Raw genomic sequence first — 13,647 nt, forward strand, 5'->3', positions numbered from 1 at the left:
AACAGATAACTCACACTTTCCTGACCCTGACACTTTTGCTGCTTTCCTGACACTGAACTTGCTCAGCGTAGTTCTCCTAAAGGTACATACTGTGCTGTGGTGGTGACACAGCACAGCGAAAGTTACATGCCAGCTCACTGATTCTGGTAATATTGCTGATAGTTATCACGCTGTGTTTACCTCTGCTCAAGCTTTGTCTGTGTGATGGGATATTTTTTTTCTACATACTTCGGAGAAGGGGTTTTAAAATTTTAAATTGCCCTGTATTTTACCTGTTAAATAGGTAAATGGTAATGACGATCACACATTTCAATAATACATTGTTAATAAGACTAAACTATATATAGGAACATTTGCTTATGAATATATGAAGCATCTGTAACTGGTATAAACACAATCATTAATGTATTGTAATACTTACATACTCATGATGCACTGGATTCGTTTGACTCTGGAAATAGTAAATTAAATAGAAAAACTCTGTGCACTTATTACATCCATCCATATGTTTGAAATTAATACTTTGCTGTTAAGTATAATAAATAATAATATTTTACATGGGCACAATATGATTACAGCTTTTCTTTATTTTTTGTCCTGTTGTTCTTTGAGCTTTGAGGTTTCTTCATTCAGATTGAATTTCATTATTTGGTGAGCAAAGTTAAACCAGCCCATTGTTTGAACTGTAAATAACAAAAAAACTCCTTTAGAGTTGCATGGTTCAAAGGTCACGCTGCTGTAATGGTGGTATAGTTAATCGAACTCATCTGGAGCGTGAAGACAGGACATTCCTTAAAACTCAAAGTGACTCAACACCAAACTCAGACCGAGAAATTGCACAGAAAACACATTGTATGTGACTCTGTTTCCTCAGCACAGCTGGTGCCCCGAGGATCCTGTTTGTTTTCCCTGTTGCAGTCTCTCGGTGATGATGAAAACCCGACAGCTGGGATAGGCTATACAGGAGTGATCCCTCAGTGTGGTGCTCTTTTATGAACCTGTCGAGGCTTTATGCGGGATCATGGGCTCATCACCGAGCCGTGACCACAGAGCGCCACTACAATCCAGGCTCAGACTGACGTGATGGCATCTTGAGTTCACTGGAAAGTAAACGTGATAAAGATAAAGATGATCTGAAATTTAAGGAATGTCGCTGAATGTCGACACAGTTGTTGTTGTTTTTTCCAAATTGGCTTTGTCTTACCTTTCATTGTGTTTGCAGCAAAACACTGCAAATAAAACACTAGTACATGTATATTTAGGTTATTTGTGCAGTTTGTCTGAAAAAAGTTTTTTATGATTTAAACTGGAGACACTTAGACACTAGCTGATGATAAACAACGCAGCCAGACACTTTGCTAAAAGGTTTTATAGAAGGAACATTATGTCATGATTAGGAATGATGAGACATAACCCTTAAAACTGAATGTGTAACTGAACTGTTAATTCAGTCTCACTGTTTTCTCATAATCCTGTTTTATAACCTTTCTTCTTTATGAAACACTGAAAGGTCAAATAACAAGCAGGGCCTCCTTCATTTTAAACATCCAAATGTTTTTGACAAGCTGTGAATTAATAAATGTGCTCATTCACACACACACACACACACACACACACACACACACACACACACACACACACACACACACACACACACACACACACAGGTGTTTGCATCTATGCACAGACCATTTGTCCTGTTCCTGTGCCTGATGAAGAATCTTGTCTGTTAACCTCACAGTTTATTAGTGAGCTTTAGAGGTACCAGTAAATAAAGACTTGTCAGTTTATACTAAGAAACTTGTTTTTTACTTATTTACATTTATGTCCATGGTTATAAATGTGACCATTACCATAACCATGCTTTTTTGTTTTACAACATTAACTCAACAGTGAACCGTCCAGATGTGGAAGCTTAGTCAGCAGTGATGACTATTTTGTAATTTCCATTTAATGCAGCTGAAAGTTTGACTTCTGCTCTTTTGTCTTTCTCACACTGGAAACTTAAAACATGTGCTCAGTAAAATAACAGTGAAGAAGGGGATTTTAGTGCTCTATTATACTGGTTATATGTTTGTGTGTGCACCCTGGGCTCCTTGCACACTAGACCTAGTCCTTATGTTTGGCACATGCTGCAGCTCACTGCAACCAAACTCTGAGCCAATAACTGCTATATTCATGTCAGGGTAGCGCAAGATACATTTAATGTGGTTAAGAAGTTGTTTCATCTAATCCTAGTTCTATATCAGTGAAGATGGTATAGCTCTAACAGCAACAAACAAAGAAAAATGTTAATAAAATATAACTAATCAAAAACCCTTTCCCTTAGTTCAGGATAAATACAGTATTTGAGGTCACAGACTTTTTGTATGTTAATACAATGGCACTTGTTCAAAGCACAGATTAGAGGTCCAGGCTTTAAAACATCTGGTACAATTAATAATAAGATCTTAGCATGAATGGAGGGTTTTCCACATTTCACACATACTGCAAGCAGGTGTAAGTGATAAATACATATCATACTGAATAATAGACCAAACGCATCCAGGAAGGGCTTAGATCTAAAAGGCAAAAACTCACACAAACTCTGATGACCATAATTGATGTATGACATTAGTGTCACATTTGTACGTGACCCGATGACCTTTTCCATGCTCTCAGTGCATCTGTGAATTTGAACTCAGTTCAAGATGACCTTTCCTTCATCTGGCAGTTTCCTGTTGCTGTAGAGGTTTTATTAATGGTCTTTAGTGATGTCACTGCACTAGTCCCATTACTCATTCCCTTCTTCCAGACACATTAATAATATTAAAACCCAGGTAAATCTCTGCATTTATTCCAAAACCATCTGTCCTTCCAGTTCCATAGTAATTACAGTTAGCGTGTATCCATGTGTATCATCTACATTTACTATGGAAAAGGTTTAAAGATGGTCAGTAATGATGGTATTCAATAGTACTGGCATTAAAGTTCATGATAATATTACTTATTAAATTAGGATTGTCTTCACAGAAAATATAAAAAAACTGAGAACAGAAAATAAACCTCAATTGTTCTGCTGATTCACAGATTGTAATTCAAACCAGAGATGATGACGTGACTCCACAGACACAGACTTTCTGCAAGGATATAATAGTAAATATCACTCTTATCTTATTTAAAATTTTTGGAAAAATACTTGCAACCACATACTGACATCATATTAAGTAAAAGCGACTTAAATTAAATCAGCTTGTGATATCGTTTAATGAGACACGATGTTGACTTAATTGCATAATTATTTAATCACAATGAAGTTTAATGACTCTTAACAAAATCTCCACAATACTCACGTCAAATCTCAGCTGTGAAATGAGGAAATGAGGTTTAGTTATCATCAAGTTATCATTAAACAGCATCAACAGCATTTGAAAGCCTCTCCCCTCACACTCTGAACTCTGCGTCCAACAATTCTTGTCGCCTATTATAATTGCTAATACAACAAGCCTACTTCGTACAAACAGCACTTCGTACAACAGTCCACATAAACTGATTTGTTTCAAACATTTTGCAGCCTTAATAGTGCCAGCTGTCAGTCTATAAGTCTGTTTGAAGCTCAAGCCAGTTCAAAGTAGGTCAAGCGATGACTTGTGCTCCTTTTGACACAGGTGAACCTCCGAATCCTGTGTTGGTGTGAACGGCCATGAAAAATAAATAATGTTTCATCTAATCAAAAAGCAAATGGCTTCAATATGTCCGTGGCAGGAAAAATGCTAAACCAAACAGACTTAAAACATAGTTTTCAATCAAGAAGTGGAGCTGAAGAAGTTTTAACACCTAGCAGACATTTGAACTCAGCTGTTCTCACACCATTCTCGAACACCGCTGCTCTACATGATGTTTTTCCTTTGAACTGTGTCTGGCTTGGATCTCTATCTTTATACTGTACATACTCATTAACTTCAAATGGTGTGAAATGAGAAAGAAACAAACAAAAAACTGATCAGCCTCCTTGTGATCAAGAGAAAATAAAGTTCATGTTGACTACTTCTGTATGTATTTAGGAATCTGGAATCTAAATTAAATGAATATTGGGAAATGAATGAACCAAATGTTGCAGTTGTTACCAGTGAAGAAATGGAGTTGCATGCTGTGCCACATATCCTGGAAATCCACACCACTGCAGAAACTCCCTGAATATCCATTATATATTTACATAATGAGTCTATCAGACGTGAAATATAATATAATTGTCACTTATTTCCCATCTCTTATAACTATGTTGACAACCTTAGAACTTGAGCTAAATGTTAAAAATCATAACAGATGTTTAACTGTTATGACTTTTTAGCAAAACGCAGCTTAACATTGTCCAGTCCTAACTTTGAAACTGAGGCACAGCAGACGTGTCAAGCTTTGAATTTTGAAGTGGATTGTAGTATGTGGTTGTAATAAGAGCTTTTAAGAAGTAGATTGGATAAGAGTTTGATTAAACTTGTTTTATGTAAGCAACATGCTTGGCTAACCAGCTTTGTTCTTTGGAGCTTGATGTTTTGAAACTGTAAACTGCACACACGCCTTTTGAGACAGAACGATTGACCTCACCAAACTTTTCCAAAACCTTTTCAGCCCAGTAGCTACAGTAACATGTCAGTGTGCAGTGTTTCACAACGCAACATCACAATAACACAAGAATTTACATTTAACTACACAAGAATGAATCATTCTGTAAATATGAATGTAGCTACCAACCAACTACCAATCGTGTGATTGCAACATTGCAGTTCACCTGTAGCTGTTTGACTACATGTAGTTCACTACTCCCCTCCAGTGCAACTTGGCAGGTTCATTGCTCTGTGTCCTCACTGGGAATTTTCAATACTTTGTAATCGCAGCAAGACTATTTCACTCACAAGAGAACAATGTTCTCTTAACCCCACCTCTACTGTGCTTGTTCTCCCTGGGCTTCTGAAATGCTTGAACTAATGAATCACAGATCCCAGGAGAAAGGTGGAGAGGGGTAAAAGAAGCAGAGATCATCCCTTTTTACCATAAAAGTGGTGATGAAAATCAAGAAACTACATGCAGGGCTGATCCAAATGGACATAAAGCTGAAAATCGACTCATGGATGTTAGTACATTTATTTTGGCGGTTTGTCCATTAAACTGGCTGACTCTTTCTGTTTTAACATGATCCACCTGACATCTGCAGTATCACACATTGCCATTTCATATTCCTTCTCTTTCTCTCTGGAGCCCTGTTGCTGTCCTGGGTGGGTCATTTTTTTAATAAACCATTACGCATCCATATTTTTAGCCTTTACAGTTAGAAAGGTACAGCGTGTCCTGAAGTGGTCCCTGTGTGAATTTATGGGACCAGTCACAGGCAAACATTGTCAACTGTGCAGCCCCAAAATGGAGCTGTTAAACTTTCCACCTCGGGGAAGTTATATAAAAATACCTCACTGCTAATTTGTTGACTGGCGTCTCTGTAGTGTGGGTGGAGAGGACGCTGGATTACTGGACTTGTATCATCCAGTCACAAAGAGTGCGGGTGGAGTCCATTGGCTGACTTCCACGATTGTCCAAAAACAGCTCACGAGAGATTTGCAGGGAGCCGGGGAGCTAGAGATGTTTGTGTGAGCCCCCGTGACAGTGATCGATCTGTTGAGCAACTTGTTTGTGAATACAATCAGGTTTCTTTGTCCTTTAACACACTTAATACAAAGTTCTGACTTGAAACCGATTTCTTACTAATTGAAGCACAACATTAATTACACTCTACTGGCAGATCTGTCAATATAGCTCTGACACCGGGGAGTAAACAAGCTTCTTCATGAGAAGGTCATTAATGTCCTCCACAGCCTCGAGGAGCTCCAGAAACGATCTATCCTGCTGGTGGTGGCAGTGGTTGATGGGAAATGTTAGCATCTCTTTGTATTGGATTCTAATTACATGTGTCTTTATCAGATGTTTAGTGTTTCTTTGTTTTTGTTTTGTGATAACAGCCATGAGAAAGTCAACTTTTAATAGAAGAAAAATCAACACATTCACTCCTTGGAGTGAATTCTCGTGTTTTTCACCGTTAACATGTTTTGATTTTTGAAAGCACTCCAGCTGAGGTGAACCTCCGCAGAGAGCACAAGTGGAACACAGTGAGACAAATCGAAGAGCCGAGTGAACAATCCGTTATGAAACAACATGAGTCAAATGCTGTTTGCCAGCCAAACTCGGTTTTGTTCCTTCAGTGGGATCAAGATTAGAGAGAGAGGCAGCTCCATTAGGCCACACTCGCTGCAGGACGAGGCATCCGTGTAAACACAGCAGAAATAAAATCATGCAATGAGCTTTTAGAGATTTTGGTTGCTTCCCAATATATTTGGTTCCATATTTGGAGCTTGTGCTGCCCTGTTGAGCTTCACGGCGCTGTGTAGGAGTCGTGTGTTTATGTGACACAGGGACGAGTCATTGAATGTTATGTAAAAACTGCGAATGTAAAGTATACTTTCACTGCCCTGCTCAGCAAATGATGTGAGACATACACATATGTCACAAAATTCAAGAAGGTATGGCTGTTGCTCACCTTAACTTGAGATGACTCATGTACAGGTCAGTGGCCTTCACTTTTTGAACACTATTATGTTGTGTGTGTTGTAAAATTGATTGGAATTCATTCTCGTCTATTGGTCTACTCTTAGTCACCCATAATGACAAAACAAAACATGTATTTAGATTTTGTTTGTTGTTTTTCTTGGTTGTTTTATTGTTGTTGTTTGCAACTGTTTTAAAAATGAAAAACTGAATTCTCTTATTTTTACACATATTCAGAACTTTAATTTAGTCTTTTGTAGACGTTTCTTTGGCAGTTCTTCACTATCACAGTTTATGACAAATCCTTTAAAAGAAGACAGGAACTGTCATCTTCAAGTGTCTTCACAAATGGGTTTTTAGTTTTGGGCTCAGACTGGACTACTTAAGGACAGTCAATGACTTGTCACAGTAGTCCCTTGGCTACACTATATGCGTCATGCCACTGTTCTGCAGAAAGCTTTACCATTACCCCAGTCTCACATCTCATAGGTTTTCTTCAAAAACGACTTCGAACTCCCTATCTCTGCTGCTAAGGAGCAACTCCACAGCATGATGCTGCCACCACCATACATCATCATAGGGATAGTATCAGTCAAACGATGAGCAGTGCCTGGTGTTTGCCAGAAACAGAGCTTGGAGTTCTTACAATAGGGTGCAGAATCAGAGTCCTTCTGCAGGTTTCAAATCTCTGCAGAAGACTGAAATCCTGTTAGAGTGACCAGGTTCCAGGTCACCTCTCTGACCATTTCACAGCTATAAAGGCTGGTGTGCTCCTGGGAACACTAAGCGATTTTATGCCCCTGCCCTGATGTATTCCTCACCACAGTTTTACTGCAGGGATCTACAGAGAGCTCCTTGGACTTTGTGGCTTGGTTTATGTCCTGGAAAATCTAAGCAAACAGTATGAATCTGACCACAATTTGGAGTGCCACAGCTGAATACTTTTGAAAATCAGAGATTTCAATAGCTGATTTTTAATAAATTAGCCTTAATATGGATTCACTTTGTCATTAAGTGTTATGGAGGTTTGATTGATGGGGGGAAAATGATTTTTTATCCTTTTAAAATTAACTGAATGTTACCCAGCAGGATAACATACTGCACATTTAAGTGTGTGATTTGTGTTCACTGGTGAATATATTTTATCCTTTAATTTGCATGCCTAGCCCATAAAACATAAATTGTGCTTCGCAGTGCTATAATTTCTGTATTTCATCTTCTTTAATCGAGTTTGTGGCCAAGGGTTTCTACCTCAGCCTTTATGGGGTCAGAGAGAAAAAAAAGTCCAAAGAAAATACTTTTTAATTTAATAATAATGATTATTATTTTCGCAGCAGTGGGAAAGGAAGAGTCAGTGTCAGTGGCTAATCTCCCCTGACGGTTAAAAATACTCTCGCTAAATAGTTTCGGGTTTTGGGAAAGGATGTGAAATATCTATTTTGCATGGCTTACATCTGATAAGGCACTGCCACATGAGTTTGGATCATAGTGTAACGGCTTTTGGCCCAGAAGCTATTCTGTAATATGGAGAGCTGCAGTCTCTGTCACTGTATCCTCTCAAGTTAAAAATGGGTCACGTAAGGTTAGACAGTGTCATGAGGGAAACGTGGTTCAGTTTTTCATTGAACTATAATGAACTATGATCTCTCATCTCTTTCAACTGAAATCTTGTATTCTCCTGAGTCCCATTTATGTTACATAGTTAATGTGGAGGGACGCCGTTAGATGAGGAAAATGATGAGTAAGTCAGGATTCCACGATTCAGAGTCCGACAGCGGGCCTGAGAAAAACCAGGGATTAGATGTAAGGTATTTATTGTGCGGAAGCTGGGATGCACTGTCAGTGTCTGACATCTGTTTCCATAGTTAAGTACACACTCATCCAAGGTGTAACATCCAAGGTGTAACATCCAAGGTCCACACTCAACCAACAAGTCACTCATCTTTCCTTAAATATAGCAAAAACTCCACAGAATCATCTGCACCAATGTTTTGCTAATCACTGATTTCCTGAAGGAAGCAATTATATGCTCGGTCACATCTCTTTTTTCTTATGATCACCAACATGAACATGAATCATACTGCATCTGCCCATCAGCATTAGTGCTGTCAAGGACTGGCATCCTGCCCTGGCTCTGTCTCCCGGCCTCCATTTTGATGTCGCAGAATGTTTTTTAGCTTTTTTGCCTTTTGCACAGTAAGAATTTCTTGGCCGGTCATACTGAGAGGAAATATTGTATAGGCCAAATAATTTTACTGGCACCTGTACGTTCTGGTGCAAACTTGGTGTTTTAAACTTGGAGCATATTCAGAGAGTGGGAGCTGATTTAAGAAAATCTGTTTTGACATCCTTTAGCTGCTCTGTTCAACGAGCGAACTAAAAGCAACCAAAGATTAAACTGTGCACATGTGCTTCTGTTAAATAACCCACAACAACTGCAAGACCTTACATGGTTTTCTTAAATGCTAATAGGCACTATGATTGATATTTTTTTGTTAACATTTTCTGCAGTTAACAGTTTTTGGAGTACAGTCAATAGAAATCAAAAGCAGTTGTACAGAAAAAAAGGCCTGTGCTGCACTTTTCAGCAAATTCATCTGCAGAAGCAAAACCACTTATGGTTTGATTAAAGTGGCTCAGTGATGAAAATGACCTGCTATGTCAGTGCCAAATAGTTTTATAAATAGCATGTGGTGTTATTAGGGGTATTACATGACAAGATAATGACAATTACAGTCCAGTCATTCCATCTCTTCTTGTATCTATAGAACAAACTCTAAAACTAGTCCTGCTACATGTCTACAGCCATTATTTCAAGATTCAGGATTCTAAAACACACACATTGGTGCTTGTGAAGGTAGCGGCAGTGAGTCATAGGTATCTGGAGCAATTTGGTGCCCATGCACCAGAGTTTAATGGGGCTCAGTGATTGTCTTGATAAAGCAGTCACAGTTTGTTGCAGTTTTATGTTTGTTGCTTCATGCTATTCAGACAGATATGACACACTGAGGAGCACTTTTTCCTATTTTTGTTATGTGTCCAGAGTTTAAATCATGTTTTGTCACATGTGGAACATGTCCACAAATGAGTAAGAGTATGGATCAGTCAGAGGGCAAACAGGAAGTATGAACTGGCCTTAGGTGTTTCAATCTAATAGTGTTTAGACTAAAACGCTGACTTAAGAATATTTGGCTATTGGGCAGTTTATCAGATTTCCTGCAACTTCCTATGCAGCTACAAAAGGCATCATCAAACTTTACTACATACTGTTTGCAGTAGTACTCCCCTATAAACAGACTGTAACATGTAAAATCCCATTCCCATTTAAGTTGTCACTAAACAAAATCTGTTGCTGCAGCTTTAATGTTCAGTATTAGAGATTTGTATCTAGTCATTAATGAAAAATGAGTCTGCAATTAATCTAATTTAAATTAAAATGAAACCACATTATTAGAAACAAAGATGTTTTTGTCTTGTCTCTACTCTCTCGGGTCTCATGCATGCTGTCATACCACTATTTCCTAAATGTCTCACTATTGAGTTATGGGAACATTTTGTGTGTGTGTGTGTGTGTGTGTGTGTGTGTGTGTGTGTGTGTGTGTGTGTGTGTGTGTGTGTGTGTTTTCAAAATCACATTGAAACCATGTGACTAATGGCTCCAAACACAGACATATTTATGTATCTCCTAGTGCTGGACCAGAGGTGACATTAGTGTTTGAGGTTTTCATAATCTGCCTTTCACTGCAGCCGACAGTGATTTATATTAATGCCTTCTCCCACCTCTTTCATTATCCTGTTTGTTTGGCTTGTTGTCCCAGCAGGGGTGTGTCTCCATCCACGCACAATGTGTGACAGGACAGATAACTTCAAGGATTCCACTTCATCTGAGCCACACACACATCCCCACAAATCAAGGCTACTACTACACACACACTGTTTACAGACCAGATGCGAGCTTCACTCAGTATCCATGCACACAAACGCAGGGCTCCTTATCTTAATTTAGTGTGACAGAAGTCTGTTCTGAGAAGCAGTCATAATTATATGGTCACATCTGTCTGGAGTTGGAAAAATTATCTGAAATACTGAAACAATTGTTATAAAAAAAATAAAAAATTAAAAGCAGGGCTGCTTTCTATTTGTGACTCTGGGTTACGATACTCCCATTGGCAAAAAAAAAAAGCATTTTCTAATAAACTTAATAATTAAATGACCATCACAGCGAGAGGATGCAAATCTTTCTTTTTAAAAGACACAGTTCTATCTAGTATAAAAAATGATGCTTCTTTTTTTTATATGTTTGCAGATTTGTGTATAATTCCAGACACTTGATATTCATGTTGCTCTGCTGTGCACTCAGGGTCAGGGTCTACAGTTGCAGTCGGTCTGACACACATCTGGTGCTGCTGCATCTGTTCACTCACTCCGTGCCTTGTTTTGTTCTCCAGCCTAGCACAGCTTTCGCTTGTTAACTTCTTCTAAAGCTGAGCTGTGATACACAAATATGTGTCTGGGCTGGATTTCTAAAAGGCATCTTGGCAGTGGGTCATGTGTTTGTTCCACTGTAAATCACTGGAGCAATTAGTTGCTTGTGGCAAGTAGGTTTTACATTCAGTTTGACTGATCCAGGCTCTGTAGTGACCTCAACTCCGAGTGTCATGTGGGGTCAAAAAAGATTGGTATGATGACTGATGACTTGACTCCTGGTGCACACATTCAAGATAGAGACTGTTTGTTTCACCAATAATAAAGCAAATGAAGAGTTAGAATTGCATGCTTTTGTTTGTGTATGTGTGTATTTGTGTACAGCATATGTGCTGAAACCCTTAAGTGTGTGTGTTAACTCATATGCTCAAGACGTTTTTCACGTCTTCCTAGAAACAACTATAAAACATAATGGAAAAGTACAAATGAAACGTGGCCAGGGCTGCGCAGTCTTGGGGAATCTGTCCTCTCTGAGGGATGATTGCGAAGCCACAAGTTGTGTGATAAAAATCCATTTTCTGCCAAGCCCCCAAAACATATTATAAATCATACTAGAGATGCTGGAAGAATTTACTTCCAAACACATGAGTCACAGACAAACTTGAGGAAAGGGTGAAAGCCTCATTCCCCTTTCACACTTTCCCCTGCTTCTTCCCAAATAACAAAGCAACAGTTATCAACTGCTGCCTTCCTTGTTCCTTTGTAGAACAAATAAAAAAAACTGGTTTAGTACGCTGGTGTTTGTACACTTGATGAGCAAATATGTTCTTAGCCTAGACAAGTGTTTTCAGATATAGCTTTTTTAGTATTGGTATCACCAGACTCGCAGTTTCTGTGAGGACTGTAAACCACCCGGTGAATAAACAGACACAGACTATAATAAAGTGTGTTCAGGATTAGATGTTTTAAGTTATGGCGTGATGGAGTGGACTCTTGAGTGGTAACCAATTACTGGCTCTCTATTTCCTGTAGAGAAATTTTACTGTAATAACATTTCCTTTCTGTCCATGTTGCAGACAAACATCACAACCGAGCCCTTTAATTCATCTGCAAATATGAATTAATTTTAAGAGGTTCCTAAAATCACCACATATAAAAATAATCTGAAAATGTATAGTGTCCCCAAAAATACCCATGAACATCACCGTAATCCAATTATTATAAATGGGAAAATTTTATTATTATTTTAAGACTCTAAAAATAGGAATTCTTCTTCCCAGGTCACTCCCCTACTACAAGAATTGAATGATTGTATTAGGATCTCCAGCTCCCTTGAAAAATGGAGTCAAAATAAAGCCACAACTGTTTAACAAACTCATGAACCACAGTCAGAAACCTAAAATTATAATGCCAGACCTTCCTGGAAGACAGATGTGCTCCTCATCTGGGCTCTAGCTTCAATGAGTGCTTTGAAATCTGCACTTTGAGTCGCCCTGTGCCTGTGTTTGAACCATTAGGTGCCGATAGCTGTGAGCAACAGCCTGGTCAGATCTTGTCAGGTGGGATTACTTGCTCGCTACGTGAAAGCCGCAATGCTGGTATAACAGCAGAGGAGCCGACATCAGATTTATTCATCAGTGGCTGGAGGCAGATTCCTTCTGGTAGTAAATCACACAGAATGACACTCCAGGGACTATCGACGTGATGCGAATATCTAGCAGAGGCAGTGACATAGACACAGAGAAGATCATATACTCTCTCTGATGGAGACAAAGTGGAAAACAGTAATGGTGTGATGCTTTAGGGAAACAGAATATGTATTGTCCTTTTAGCTCCATTCAATTGTATCTAGAACAAGTGCAGAAAGAAATGTCTTTTGTTACCTGATAAAAGAGGAGAGGCACTTGATGATTGAAGAGATGATTTAAGTCTGATCCCACATGTAACTTCCATGAACGCATATGGTAATACAGATATTAATAATTAAAATAATAATTATGCTTGCAGTTAATTTATCAACTTAAACCTGTGTTTTCAGATCGGTTGAGCAGACATGGATTATTCATTTCATGGTTGTGTCCTGAGTTCAGTTTTTTAAATTCATTCTCCTTCCTAGCTGAGTGATTCACAGACCATCTAAGAGTAATAAAGGATGGAGGACCTACTGCAGCAGCCGTATAGAGAAATAAGATTAATGACCTGTCAACACATGGGGCTGCAGCTCTGGAATGTGGAAAGAATCGAGCCACACCGTGTGTCTGTGGACAGGATAGATATTCACCGACAGAAAACAAAACTGACGGACTTTAAGTCACAGCTGGCACCAAGACAAAATAAGGAGGACAGAGGAGCACACACATACACATGGGTCCTGCTTTAGAAAAAGAACATGAGTCATAACTCAGGAGCTGAATGTGCAGCTTTTTTCTCCACACTTTTCACGTTTTTAAAACTACAATGCTCTGTGTAGCTGAAATTTTATCGCTGACTGCGAGTGTGAGACTGCTGGTTTTCACGATGGCTAGATACTGTAAGATAATGTGGCAGAGAAGGAGCATTTATGACTTGATTTTCAAGGAATGTGTAAACAAATGGAAATAAATAAATAAATAAATAAAATAAAAATACCACAGGCACTATGAGAAAAGTAGA

This window comes from Anabas testudineus, chromosome 1 (genome assembly GCF_900324465.2).
Source record: "Anabas testudineus chromosome 1, fAnaTes1.2, whole genome shotgun sequence".
Lineage (NCBI taxonomy): Eukaryota > Metazoa > Chordata > Actinopteri > Anabantiformes > Anabantidae > Anabas > Anabas testudineus.